The 15448-nt window shown below is 46.6% G+C and overlaps 1 protein-coding gene across 1 annotated transcript in view; it reads right to left on the minus strand.

The window, feature by feature from the left end:
- The window catches only part of Col4a1 (collagen type IV alpha 1 chain), a 113618-nt gene that overhangs the window by 48515 nt on the left and 49655 nt on the right, over window positions 1-15448 (minus strand). The gene's annotated exons all lie outside the window — the stretch shown is intronic.

The following is a 15448-nucleotide window of genomic DNA, read 5'->3' on the forward strand; positions in this document are numbered from 1 at the left end:
TGCCATCTACCATCCCATGCATGCACTCATTCATCCATTTACCCACCCACCCACCCACCCATCTGCTCATTCTATTGGCTGTTCTGCCAAAGGAAATGGACTAAAGCATAAGCCTCCCTAAGTCCCACCCAGCACTGTAAGAGTATACAATGAGTGTATGAGAACGGAGGATGGAACCTTCTCCAGATGTTCCATGTTAGATTTCTAATATGTATCACTTGACACAATGGCTTGTATCTACTAGGAGCTGTCTAATATGTAAAGTCTATAAAATAAAATAAAAAATACTTGAGTTTTATTTCATTGAGCTGATTATAATCTCACCCAGCCACTGGCACCTTTTTGTTCCCAACAGATGATGTTCTGAGCAGCCCATCTGTGTCTCTCCGTTTAGACCCTTGCAGGTACTGAGAAGCAGAGACACAGCTCTGATCTCGGCACACAAAGGATCAATAGTGTGACGGGGGGGGGGGCGGGGGGGCTCGGACCGTTCTCCTTTTCCAACGCAAAGATGAAAGTTTACTGGTGGCCTCTGCCCCAGATCAGAAAAGAAATCAGAAACACGATTTTTAAAATAAGAACTATCATTCGTGGTATAAATGTGCTGTAATACACTGGGAAAGTACAAAGAACAGAGAAAGGAGAGAGAGAGAGAGAGAGAGAGAGAGAGAGAGAGAGAGAGAGAGAGAGAGAGAGAGAGAGATATGCTCTGGGCCTTTGGTTGACCTTCCAAAGATGAATGCAAAAGAACTCAGAGACAAAAGGACTCAGAATACTATGCAATGTGGGCTGGAGAAAGACTGGGGAGTGGGCCTGGATGTCAGATCACATAGTCAAGACTGAACAGGAAGGAAAAAAAAAAGAAAATACAGGTAAGGTGTGAACACACAGGAAGGAGACACCAACCTTTGAACTTAGAGATACTGTGTACCCTGTAGGAGCAAAAGGGAGCGAAGGGTCCAATGGAGTGATGTTTTAAAGACTGGCATGTTTAGATTATCAATATAAGAAAACCCATAAACATATAGGTAACCTTCTAAAGCTCACGTCAAAGCATGAGAGGCTCTGGAGAGGACTGGCAGGATTGCTTAAGACTCAAGGGTTTTCTCTAAGCTTCATTAGTGCAAAGTCAAAGGAAAATGACCTGGTTAGGACCCTATTTGCCACTCCCCACCCCCTCAAGTAGCAGTTCACACGCCACGAGTTGCTTAAAAGGTCTCCACCATCACGTGATCAAAAACAAGACAAGGGAGTATGTTCAAAGCCCTGCTTCCCTCCAAACTATTCAACTGCTGTAGGGTCTCACTGATCCTCTGGGTCTTTATAAAGGCAAAAGGAGAAGGGACATTGCCAGCAGCAATGAAACCAATTTGAAGGAGCAGATTCGAGCACACTCTGGGCCCTCAAATGAAGTTTGATATGGATGCGGGATCCTCCTCAAAGACGCCCAGTGAGTGCTGAGGAAGGAAATCCCTGCCAAGACTTGTCCAAAGGCAGAGTGAAATATACATTCACCCTTAGCCTGTCATGGTGGTGGTACTGAGGGACTGTGAGAACTGCTGACAGCAAAAGCGCTGTCTCGAAGGGTTTTCAGATGTAGAAAAAGACAACTCAAAATAGACTATGACCGAACTCTGAACAGATGGCCCCTCAAAAAATAAAAAATAAATGAACAAAATAAAATAAAAATTGAATTGCAAATCCTCAAATAACCCAACCTGAGCTGGGGAGGGCACGAAAATGGAACGTTGGTGGAGAACTTTCTAGAGTGTCTGCGGAGTATTTTTAGTCCTTAATTGATGTTGGCAGTATCTCCAGAAGACCAGCAGAGATAAGGTTTTTTATTTCCCATTTTAATCATGGAATGAACGCAGCAGGGACGGGAGCCAGATGACCTGATTCCTACCAGATTTCCACTGACTCAGCTCTGAACCAGAATTAGAAATGAAGTCAGCCCACCCCAGGTCCTTTCTTTATCTGGGTCACTAGAGCAAGCTGGTTCCCAGTAGCACATTAAAGGAATCCACGACATGATGTCAGTCAGTGGCTCAGACCCTCTTAAGTTCATGTTGTCCAGAAAGTTCAGCACCCATCCTGAGCTGACTGGTCACATGTCACTGGTGACCCCTCACACTCCTGGGAACAGAAAGGAAGAAATCTGAATTCCCAGACCAGCCTTCACCACAAGAACACATTCTTCCCCAAATGTCAGTAGAGGGCTTAAGCAACCACATCTCCCAAGAGTTTTGCAATCAAGTAACTGAGGGAAATGACGCCTCCTTTCACAAGGCTTTTGCTATTCCTCATTTTTTAATGTTCCCATTTTTTTTCTAGTAAAGACTGCACGTTCATAATTGGCTACCCAGTACCCTCTCTAATATTACCATGAGAACAGAAACAGAATAGCGAGAAGGACAAGCGCTCACACAGCTATACAATGAGCTAGCACATGGCACACACTGCACTGGAACCGAATGGCTCCATCCTGCTTCTCACAGTTTTCCACCAGGGGAAGAAAGAAGAGCAGCGAGCTGGACATGTCAGTGCCAGGAGTTTCCACACCAGATACTGCAGCTGCAGTAGGCACCATTCCAGCTGTGACCACCCTTAAGCTCAAGGCCAAGAGCAGAGTGGGGGAGGAAGACATCCCTGTCATCCAGTTCCCACAGTGTGCTACAGGCACCAAGAACAGGGTGGTCACAACTGACCACCACAACCATGGCTTTTCACCACGACGGTGAGCCAGCCACGCTGAGGACAAGGACCTGACAGTACAGCTCAGTAACAGGCCATTTCCCTAGCTTGTGGATCCCTGCATTCTGATCCCAGCAATGGAGAAAGGGATGGAGAGTCAGAAAGAGAAGTTTGTGGAATATTACACAAAAAAACTTCAATGTAACCATACTTTGTGACTTCATTCTTACAAGAAATTAATTATGTCAGTCAGAGAGAGGAGTCTGTAGGTTTTCAGTGCTGAAACAGTAGATGACTGAAGAGACAGAGACGTCGGCCACCCTGATCTGACCTGACTGGCACACCAAATGCAGATGTCAAATTATCCACTTTGCCTAGTAAGTATGCCAATATTATGCATCAATAATAATAATAATAATAAAGCTCATCTTCTCTAGCCCCTAAAGTCATTTTAACTATATATGGACTTGTAAAATTTTATATATATATATATATATATATATATATATATAAAAGACTATACAACAAGGAACACCATTATGACTATTTTCTCCAGTAAAACTTGGAACTTGAAGAAAGGAACAAAATGCCATTGTTTATGAAGATGAAGGGAGGCAGGCCGCAGAGTCATCTCGGGACTGACACTAGCCATTCCAAACTAGGCTTGAAATAGAGTTTCATGCTGGAGGAACTTAAAATGTTTGCTTACCGTATTATCTACAGCAAGCACATAAAGATCCCGTAAAATGTGGAAAGAAAGGGTCCCTTTGTAATACCCAATCATGTCCCTGCCTCTTCCAGCACTGCAAAAAGAGCTTAAGATTCAGCTCCCTCCAGTCTCAGCCGGAAAGTCAAATGGGAAGCAAGTAGAACATGTGAGACTGAAATAGTAGGGAATTTCTAAATTCAAGGAACGATTACCAAGTACAAAAACTAAAGGAAGCTTAAAAGGTACCTAAAATACGTTATCATCAAAAACTAGAATCAAAAGCAATCATGATGGCCAGGGGTGGTGACTCTGTAATGCACTTAGGAAGCTGAGGTAGAAGGATGGATGCTAGTTTGAGGGTAGCCTGGGCTACATAGTGAGTTTATTCTGAATGATGAATTAAAATCCTGTCTCTGCAGTGTTTATCTAAGGAGCTGGAGAGATGGTTCAGTGGTTAAGAGCACTGGCTGCCCTTGCAGAGACACAGGTTTGGTTCCCAGAATCAATAGGGCAGCTCACAACCAGCCGTAACTTGCATTTCAGGAGATTAGATGCTCTGTTCTGGCTTCTGTGGACACTGGGCACACATTTAGTGTACACACGTGCATGCAAAACATACATGCAGGCAAAACATACTTCTATATAAAATAAAACTAAAAGTATATCTTTTAAAATTTTAACATGTATTATTTTATGCTAAAATTTAGCGTAAAATGTTAAGTGGATAAGTTGTGGCTGTTTTGAGGGCCAGCACGGAACCCTTGTCTCAGTGAAGCTTTTACTGTTTGTTTGTTTGCTTGTTTGTTTGTTTTTCTTTACATTTTAAACAATAGGATCATGGATCTTCAAGGGAACCACAACACATGCAAAAATGTTTGCTCACACCTGGAACAAAACCTGGGTAAAAGAGGATCTCCGTGTATTTTCACAGAAAATACAGGGAATCCGATGGCCAACACAGATTAAAACGTGCAATGCACCCTCTACACCTTCTTTGAAGAAGTTATTCAGTTAGTGTTTGGCACACATCAACACTAGAGACAGGATTCTGAGATCAACAACAGCACAACACACCCCACCCAAGGAACAATCTTCTGATGTGGGAAAATCCCTGGCACAATACAACCCAGGTCCCTGGCACAAGCCCTTGAGGCCCCGTTAGCACCTGGCTGACGCCTCTGCCCCAAGCTAAATAGCAACAGGAAAATCTCTGTCCTAGATGTAATCCTGAGCCAGCTGTGTCCTGCTGTCATCTGGTTCTCTGAGATGTCACTTCCCAAGCAAGGCTGAACATAACTGAGAGATAAAAGCCATGAGTTTTGGTCCGTAGCAACCAGGGCATGTGCTTACTGGGAAGTGATTTGGGATGCTGGGTCATGGTCAATGCAGGGACCATGATATATGGGGGATCATGGTCAATGGGGGAACCATGGCACTTAGCCAAAATTCCACAAGTTCAATCCCTTGAGCCTAGCCAGAAAGGCATCCGCAGGACCATATCCGGAATGTGATACTGCTGGGAAAGTTGTGGGCAGGCTACAATCTGTGTCACCAGGTCACGGAAAAGCTCCTGTGTCAGGGCCCCTCTGGGAGCTCCCTGCATGCTTTCTGCTTGACACTGTATTGCTGCAGGGAGAGGGGACAGGACCCACACAGCGACACAAGGGAAGGGCCTCTTGAGCCAGGGTAGCTCTTCAGTTCTGTTTCCCACCATGAACTGAATGTAGCATGGGAGAAGGTTTCACCTAACTGCAGTGTCAGTTCTACCGCTGCAAGCTCACACATTGCTACAAAGTTAGCTGTGGGGCTCAGAGCAGCAAAGGATAGAGAGGAGACATAGTAAATAGTCATGATGACTGACCAGCTACAAAAAAAAATTGCAGAAATTTTCTAGTATATAAAAATCCAATTTTTCCCCATCATCATTTGAGAAAAAAAAATACAAAATACTCTCTGAAGAGCTAACACTCACTCAACACAAAAATAACCAAGAGTGGTAAATACCCTCTTATCACAGAAGACTCAAGACTTTCCCATGAAGCTATCCAACAGCAAATGTGACTTCACTGATGGAGGGGAAGCAGCAGCAGAATGGAGCGCTGGCAAGTCACTGGCAGGAAAAGAAAATGATTTCCAAGTCCTCCTCCGCAGAGGAGATGCAGACATCTCACACTAGTTGGAGGACAGTTCTCTGTGATATCTTTCAGAGTTTCTGTTCTAAGTCACTCTCTGGAGCATGCATGTTTTTATACTAGACAGTAGACGCTATGCTGGCCTCCTGTCTCTGTGCTCACCAGGAGTCTTGGGCACTTCCCTACCTGCCCAGGATGTCTCACACCTGCAGGGTATCTCTTTGATCAGCCTTGGCTCCTTTCACCCCATTTCCCTCTTGGCCCTGCTTCTGGAATCTCTACCTTCAGGAAAGTGCTATCCACTTCTTGGACACACAAGAGGACCCCAGCCAGATGTCCACTCCCTGGAGAAGAACTGTAGACCCAGAGGATTCCAGGAACCCCAGGTCTCTCATGGACAGCTGGTCCTCTGCGGCTCTTAGTCTGGCCACCAGGGGGAGCGCTTGGTCTGCATGTGTTGGACAGATCCTCTGGGTTGTTACTGTAGCAAGAGTGTGTGCTGCCAAGCCCTGAAATCCCAGTACTCAAAAGGCAGAGGCAGGAAGATGAGGAGTCCATGGTCAGCCTGGGCTGCATGGGACCCCGGCTCACCTCTGCGTATATGTATGCTGTATGTGTGTGTGCCCATTCAAGTAGGCACAACAGAGAGAAATAAGCTTAACAAACGTCTAAGAGATAGAACTGTTTAGAAAAAAAGCTTTAATTGGAATGGAAAATTTATGAAATTAAATATGAAATGGATAGCCTAAATATTGGGGTTATGAGGTGACCAGGGGCTTTGACTGTACAAACAATATGAACTGTGAATTCTTCTGGTTGTATTAGTGGATATTGGTTGTGCCGAATGACGACAGCCACTCCTCCCAGTCCTCACTCTTCCCTCCCCTTCTGCCTGCTGGTCCCTTTCACTTGCATCGTTGGCACGTTCCAGTTTGAATAGCACATGGCACAGAAAGAAATTAAATCCTGCAAACAGGCACAAAGAGGACCAGAGTGAGCTCTTGAGTCCACAGTGGGGGCTCACCACACTGCCAGCGAAACATATTCAAAGGTTTGCCTTTGGTTCTCTTCCCTGGGCTATAGAAAACCTATGCCTTAAGATAATCTCATCCACTCTCCTGGCATTTGCCAACCGTAAAGTGTGTGGTGGTGGTGGTGGTGGTGGTGGTGGTAGGGATCCGACCAATCTTCAGTAGCTTCCAGAGAGGTGGTGACATGAGCCACAGTGCTAACAGCTTATCAACACGAGCACCCGTGAAGCTTAGAGACATTAGTATGACCTCTTCCTGCTCCTCCCCTACAGACTTAAACATACAAGCCAGACATAGAGGTTGGGTGCACAGCCAGCACCCAAGGTAAGAGAAATGCTACAAGTTCAAGGTCAGCCAGGGCTGCACAATGAGCCAAACTAGGCTATGAAGTGTTGGCAAAATAATAATAATAATAATTAACCAAATAAATGAATATTCTTTTAAAACAGGAAAGCAATAGACCTACAAGGTACTTAATGACGTGTTGGGGACTTTCCTAGCTGTGGCCCTGGTTGATTATATATCTGGGGCATAGCAGCAAGTCAGGGCTGAATCAGGTCACTGGGGCCAACAGAAGTTAGGGAACTTATATGCACAGAACTAAATAAGACCCAGGGTTAACAATAAGCCAGGGTTAAGCACCGCCAAGTGAGTAGCATTATGTCCCACGTGCTTTGCTTGTCCTGATTTGTAGAAGCCATCCCAAGCTCTTCACCTGGCACACAGCACTCTGCTGGGCCTTCTGTGTGGACAGGTAATAGCAGCAGGTGCTACACCAAGTTCACCCCACACAGGAAGTCACTCTGGGGACACCAAGCCACACAGCAAGGAAGCACCCACTGTGTAGACAGTGAAGTGGTGCTGCAAGGTACTGGCCTGCCACCGTTCAGACACTCAGGTTAGTGTCCCCTTAGCCCTCAGTCCAGGGGACACTTAAGTATCCCATCTCTGTGACTTGACCTGTTGGTGTCTTTTGTTACTAATTCCACTAGGATACTTTTTTTTTAAGACAAAGGCTGTCCTTGGAGGATGAGGTAGACTTGAGAGGAATGCAGGATGTGCTCCTGACCTGGGCAACACGTGATGACGCTGCAGAGATCTGCCATGATGTCGCACTGTGCTGGCAATATGACTGCCCTGCCTCTTTTTGCAAGTTCCAAAACAATGATCAAAATTCTATGCTCTGGCTTGATGGGGAGTTTGGGGAGGGGCTGAGACTTCAGAACATAGATAATGAATAATAAGACTTCACAGGGGTTGGCTCTTTTATGAGTTCAGAAAGAAAAAAAAATAAATCGTTTGCCCATAAAGATAAGTTTTCTTATTGTCTCCACTGTCTCTGAATCAACAGTCTAAAGAGCTAATTTCTCCATTAATGGGAGTTGGAAAAGTACCCTCTGTTCCTAAGGAACCCTTGGAGGGTGAAGACGTTGTTAACTTGAGAGTGTACGTGGGTGTGACGGGACCTTAAACAAAACCAGGACAGATAAATGTCAGGAAATGCCACAGTCTGGCCATGGACTTTTTTTTTTTTTTTGTCTGTGGTAACAAAAATACGAACAATACAAATGAAGTACTCAGACAAGCCAGGCTTGGTCCACGCAACCCATAATAACCCTAGCACTCAGAATCCGGGGAGGGGAAGAGAATCCGGGGAGGGGAGGAGAATCCGGAGTTCAAGGATACAGGAAACAGTCTCCAAAAGAGGGTGGGGGGTGGTGAGGGGGGAAGGGGAGGGGAAGGTAAGAGAAGTTCCTGAGTGTAAAACCTATAACTAATAATATAAGCACATAAGACAGTCTTTAAACCTAAATATGAGAGGTGTTCCAAGATACCCTCAAAACTAAATTAGGACATACAAAATGTTTACTAGAAAAAAAATGAGAAAAATAAATAAAGCAAAAGATGCAGATTAAGAGCCTAGCTTTCCAACCCTGACTGACAAGGACAGGCATCTGTGGTCCAGTGAGTAGGCACCGGGAAGTCCGACTTGGCTTTCCCTCATTACTTGCTCTAATGGGGAAAGAACTTCAACAGGAATCAGAAGAGCCCGGTCTTGGCTCCAACACCAACCGTTTGGAATCTCCAAAAGTCCATTTTCCAGTGAGTAGATGGGCAGCAGTGGTCCGAGGGTCAACTCTGATCAAGGATCAGTTACTTCCTGTTTGTCGGGCCACCACCACACACCAACGCATCCTCTGACGAGGTCTCAGGACTCAGGTTGCAGCCCACATATATCTGGTGGCACACACGCTTGGTGCCCATCCTTAACCTCCCTTCCTCCTCAAGCCACCAGGCATGTATCAGCCCTGGGCCCATCTCCCCCTGGGATCCAGCATAGTTTCAAACCCCACTAACCTCATAAAGGGCTTCTCCAAATGGCAAAAGAAAAATGAGACCCTGTCCATTAACACAGGGTCGCCTTGGCCGAGCTTGGGAATTCGCAGAGACCAACCTCGTGACTGTGGGAAGCCACTGTCTAATGGACTCTAGCCAGCACATACAGGGAGGTTTTAGCCTGTCTTCACTAAACATCACAGCTCCCTCGAAGCACAACCACCCAAACAAAGAAACAAAGCAAAGAGCTGAACTTCTGTACCATTTTGCTTGGGGTCAAAAAAAATCTTGATTTACATGTAAGCGCAGAGGAAGATGGCCAGACACGGTAGAATACAACTGCACAGAGGAAAGACCTCAGAGTCTGAACGGCTTTCCTCAGCTGGTCATCTCAGTGCCGCTCAGACTGGACACAGATGGTGAGGCATGCTTAAAGCCAGGCTGTGATCCAATTATTTAAACCATCATCATAATAATAACTTAGATTTACTCTTTATGCCATTTTTACTAGGGCCTATTTCATAGAGGTTTGTAAAGTCATACTAAATTTATGGTATCGTTTCCTGCTTTTATGTCCTTAATTGCCTAATACTGATAGATTAAAATGTTAAGTTCCTTGGCTCAGAACCAAGACGCGGGAAACAAATTTCATTGCCGTTTGCTAATTGCGAGGCCGTAACTTTCCCACGAAACTGAGTATAGATGGTACAGTATATAAAAACACAACATTCTCCCATGTAATTTGCTATTTTAACAATAACAACAACAGCAAAAGATTAGAGGGCAGATGGCCAAGCCCAGCTGTGTGAGAGACGGGGGGTGGGGGGGACGGAAGCTGGCACAGAGCACTGAGGCTTGCCAGCACACTGCCCACTGGAAGGCGCCAAGATTGGAAAGAGATGAAGTAGCCAAGGAGACTCACAGGCCAAGTACCCGTGTCTCCCAGGTATACAGTTGTTCACTCTGTGTTAATCCTGAGCTCACACATAGAACTCCAAACCAACAGAGGCCTGTCCATCCTGCACAGAGTCCTCAGAGACCCCCCACACACACACACACACAGCTACAGCCGGGCATGAAGAAAGGACAAGCTCATCCACCCTGTCCTTGAATGGCTACTTCATAAATTATGTGATTAAGCGCCTCGTGGTGATAACTTCAGGAGCGAAACGCTGGACAGAGTACAGAGTGCCCCTGAGCCTGTGCACATGTGTCACTGTGCAAACAAATGCCCTTAGACGGCCCAATTTAACCTGCACTGGGTGCTCATGTTGCTTGAAGCAACGGACAATATGCATAAGGTTCGAAATATAAGCTGTCTAGAAGTCTAGACCGTGTCTAGGCATCAGATCTGCCTAACTCAGTCTATCTCTATCTCTATCTACCTATCTGCCAGTCTGTCTGTCTGTCTGTCTGTCTCTATCTCTATCTATTTACCTATCTGCTGATCTATCTATCTATCTATATGTATCTCTACCTATTTACCTATCACTGTCTGTCTGCCTCCCCCCACCTTCTCTCTATCTTGGCCATCAAGAGAGTCCTGCCCTAGAGAAGGCGTGTGCACAGTTCCAAGCTGGGATAAACAAACGACAGATGCACACTGGTCTGAGAACATGCACCCACAGATTCCCAGGTCACTAGGCAAGGGAAGTGGCCATGCCCGGTCCCATGCTCGTGAGTTGGAACCCCCTTCTCTTCAGTTCCTGGTCCTTATCTAAGAAACCACTGACACACTGCCTCTTGATGAGGGACAACAATCAGAGAAGCCATTGGAGGAAGTCAGGCTAGATTTAAATAGTTCCTTCCAATCATACCAGCCACTTCCCATGTCCAAGGAAAAATATTCGGGAGATAAAACATGGGAGACCTAAGTAGATTAGAAGATGGAAAGCAGGGCAGCCCTCCTGCCGGGCATCCCAAGAGCCAAAGGGGAGAAAGCCCAAGAGCATCAGCATCTCAGACATTTCACTTCAGAGCTTGCACGAGGAGTGAGTGATGGAGGTCCTCTGCTAAATTCTGCTGAATCACAGGGCCCTTTTCCCAGAACACAATCACTGGAAAAGCATTTGACCCTGAGGAAACATCTACTTATAAAGTCACCATCATGGCTGACCTCAAATCAGTTCAGTGTCCTGCAAGCCACCACATTCCAGCTCTGGATGATAAGACACTAGACAGGCCTGTGGAGAAGCCTTCAGCACTGCTGGAAGACACAAAGCCAGATGCCTTTCCCCGTGAACATCACCAGGAAGGAATGCGTTAGACGGAAAGGACCACGTACACAGCTGCATGGACAGCTGCTCTGCTCTGTCCATCTTAGGGGACAGGTGCAGGAAAGACAGCCGTGTCCTCCTCCCCAGGTGAACCTCACACCTGAACGCAGGATTCATGAGTTGGGTTCAAGTCCCCAGGTGGTGGTGTGAAGAAGGGGCGGGGGGCGGGGGGGGAGACTTTGGAAGGCAATGAGGTCAAGAAAAAAATCAATAGAACCTAGGGAGCTCTTGGTCTCTCCCACCCTGAGGACACCATGGAACACCTGTCTGTGAGGAAGTGGGCCATTATCAGACAAGGAATCCATGACCTCAGACTTCCTGCCTCCAGAGTTACAATTTAAGTCTCTTAGTCTTGGGTGTGTTGTTACAACAATGCCTTAAACAGACGAAGACAAAGAAAATCATCCTGATGCTATATATAAACTATCAGGGTCCCTGATCCCCTTGTCTGATATTCACATCCCAGGGCTGATTTGGACCTCTGGCTCACAGGTCTGGAGCTCACCCTAGATCCGGTAAACCTGGGTTGTGAGCAGACAAAGGGGGTGAGAATTCTGGGGAAAGACTAGTAACTCGTGGAGGAATGCAAGAGAATTACGTAAAGAATGGTAAAGAGATGGTCTGGGGCCCAGAAAACAAGTCTGAAAAAATTCTCCTTGGATCAACATCATCTCAGGCCTAGCTGCTATCCTCAGGTCTTGGAAGCAGGGGTTGGGGGGGGGATGTGGGGGGCTATGGGGGAGTGTATGTTGCTCCTCAATAGAAACAATCAAATGAAAACCCATGAAAAAGAAAAACATTACTTTATTTCTTTAACCTCAATCAGAAGGTACAATGTTATGACCAGCTGGAAGTCTGCTCAACTGTATATTGCTTCTGTCCTGAGAGGCAGGACACTCAATTAACTGCCCTTTGTTATCGCTGGAAGAAGTGAGTGGCCCCTTTCTAAGGCAGGATGGGAAGGCCCGGAAGAGGGAGGCCTGGAGGAGGGTGCCCTGCAGATCCAGGCTGAGGGGACACAGCCTACCCCAGTCTGTTCCTAACACTGTGTGTGGTCTAGGAATAGACCGTGTGGCCCTCCCCACCGAGGACCTCTGAGCAAGACACCAACCCCTAGGGCTCCAAACCCTTATCAGCAGGAGGCAGAGTGGAGAGAAATGCTTGAGTCACCCATAGGGATGAATCATGATTGTTTATTAGATTCCTCAGGACAGCAGGGAAGGTTCTGGAGAAAATATCCTGGCATTCTTGGTAAGAACCCAGTCTAGGGAGAAGTCTTTAGGACCCTTCTTTCCAGCCATAAAAATGAGCGCCTGTTTAGATCAGAGTACCACAACGTGGTGGGACAAGACTTTCCTGCTTTCAAACAAGCTCCCATCATGGAAATGTACCCTTGTTCATTGAGGGTAAACTTGGGGTACAGTAGGGAAGTAAAGTTCAGAGTCCGCTCAGTGCAGTCGAGCCTGCCGCTGGTTTAAGGTCTTGCCTCTGCTCTCCTCGATCCGAGCGGAGTGCCCAGCTTGCTGCATTGCTGCTCCTTCCACTGTGGTTATGTGGTAAGGGCTGCCTGCCTGAGTAACCTCTACCAACGCCTTCCAGATCCTCGGGAGCACAGAGAGCCCACACAGGGGAGAGGGACAGAGCTCTGAAGTGCTTAGAAACCTAGCTCAGGGGCTTTCCTGTGGCTGTGTAATCCCTTTGTCAAGCTTCCAGAGGAAACCTTTTCCAAACCAATCCTGGAGCTGGGTAATTTAGACCCTGGAATTCGCATCACCTCAAGAGCCGTGAACCTCTCACCCAGAGCCACAAGCTGACCTCTTGATGTGAAATGCTTCAGCAAGACACTGGACAAGCCTTTGTGATCCCGGGGAAACACGTGAGAAAGCCCCAGCTAGCAGCCATTTCTGAAAGTATCCTTTCCCTATTAACAGATGGGTCTATCCGCAGGACGAACAGGGGGCCCCACTGAGGGGTTTGATGCCCCAATGAAGGAATGGTTTCATTGCAGTGTCTTAGAGATCACCCGTCAAACACCACCACCTTCCCTCATCTGAACCTCATGGGAAGAGGTTGAGTGGATTTAACGTGAAGTCAAGTAATGTTTCTCAACCTGTGGGTCATGACTTTTGGGGAGTCAAACATCCTTTTCACAGAGGTAGCATATCAGATATTTATCTTATGATTCATAACAGTAGAACAATTACAACTATGCTGTAACAACAAGATAATATATGGTTGGGGGTCACCAACACACAAAAGACTGTATTAAAGGGTCACAGCATTAAGAAAGTTGAGAATCATTGCATATTACCATTATAAAAATTGTCTAATTACCCAGGAGATATGCTAAAGTATACAAGGATATGGAGCTGAGGTGTGCCTTTGACATCATAATGAGCTTGCCAAATGGGAAAAATATAACAAGAGGGGCCACTTCCCCAAAGCCATCTGGTATACTCATTCACTCTGATTCTCCCTTTGTTTAACTGCCCACCTTGCTCCAACCACTTCACAAGGACCAGGGGCTCTGTTAATGTCATCTGAGGGTATAGTCCCCAATGCCCAAGCTCCACCTTCATTATCGGCCTGATTGCTGCCTGGAAATATATGCTGTGTACTCTTGGCAACAATCAACAGACAACAGGGAAATCCAGAGGCAAGGTTTTCATTTGTAAGAATAAGTCTTTGATCTTTAATTAAAACACACAACCTCCATTTGTCCCCTTCAAAAGTTCTGTCTCCTGATAGCCAATGTTACATTGGGTTCACTGCTACAGAAAGAAAATATTGTCATGCTGGCTGTGTATAATCAAGACAAGAACTGTCGATGCCTGCCTCACCGATGGATGCAGTATAGTCTCGTGTGAACTACCAGGCTGTTAAAGTCACAGGATGTGGCCCTACTGTGGACTGGCTGAATTCCATGGCCAATTTTCCATGAAAATCCACTTCCAATCAAAGCTGAACATTACAGATCTAGGGCTGTATATCATATTCAGGACCATGGACTTCTTAGCCAGAGTTATGAGCCAACCTCTGGACCTAATTTCAAGGCACTAAATTCCCTACTGCTGTTTCTGAACATGGGAACCAAACACACTTACTATGTTCCAAGCTGTGCTAGAGGAGCTGCGTTCCAAACAGCTGCAAGTGGAGAGTGATGGGGAGTTACCCCAGCGTCTAACAGCCTTGGAAGCGCACAGCCAAGGGGCACACGGAGCTAATGTTGGGGTCTAGGCAGATGAACATGAGCAGTGGCAGAGGCAGCTCCAGGTCCCTTAAAGGGTACTGATAAACCAGGGAGACCTAACAGGACACAGTGTGCAGACTAAGTCACACCCACATGGGCACGGATCCCTCTTAGTGGCTTCCCTGTGGCAAACTGTGAGTGTGTCCTGGGATTCCGACAGTTCTTATAAAATCCTTTTAAAATTCTATCCAAAAAAAGAGAGACAAAAGTAGGTGACTGTGAGAATCCACGCCGATTCTCACGATCGGGGAGCCAGGGGATGATTCATGCGCAGTGTGAGGAAATGGGAAATAGGAACATCTGGAAAAAAAAAATCTTGGCATGACAAGACAGCAGCTACACATGGAAAAGGACGAGTGTGTGCTGGCCCATATCACCCAGCAAACGGGAAGAGAACATCCCCAGAGTCTACAGACAAACATGCATGGCCCAGAGAGCTAGAGCCAAACACAGCCGAGCTCTGGAGCCATGCCTTCTCAGAAATGCAGTCACATTTCATACAGAACACCGTGTAGTGAGACCTAAGGACTGTTGGCAAGGAAGGGGATGGGGAGGCTGGGCAGAACGTGGAAGGAAATGCCCTACAGGAAAGGCAGTTCGCTTCAGAACACTCAGCGTTTGGGAAAGCTGGGACATCGGGTACAGGCGTCGGGTTCTTCTGGAAGTCACGGGGTGATGATTTTGGAAATGGGCAACAGAATGAGAGGTGGGCTAGAAGTGGGTGGTTAACGCTTCCAGAAAGGCCTCCGAAGCGGAGCTCACACTTCCTCCAGCAGAAAGGACAAAGCCCACCCCAGCTGTGCTGTGACTGGCAGGCTGGTGGACATCTCTCAGTCCTGGGAGCTGCCGCCTGGTCACTCGGTCTCCACCTCTGTCGGAATGGAGGAGTTCAGCAGGGAGTGAGGCTGGACGGCCGTCTATGAACCTGTCGCAGGTTGAGCCAGCAAGCAAATGCTCTTCATATTTATCTCAACTCTGAAAATTCCTGTCCCCGCTGACCTGTCAGGAGTGCTGCACAC

Source organism: Mus pahari, chromosome 19, assembly GCF_900095145.1.
Source record: "Mus pahari chromosome 19, PAHARI_EIJ_v1.1, whole genome shotgun sequence".
Lineage (NCBI taxonomy): Eukaryota > Metazoa > Chordata > Mammalia > Rodentia > Muridae > Mus > Mus pahari.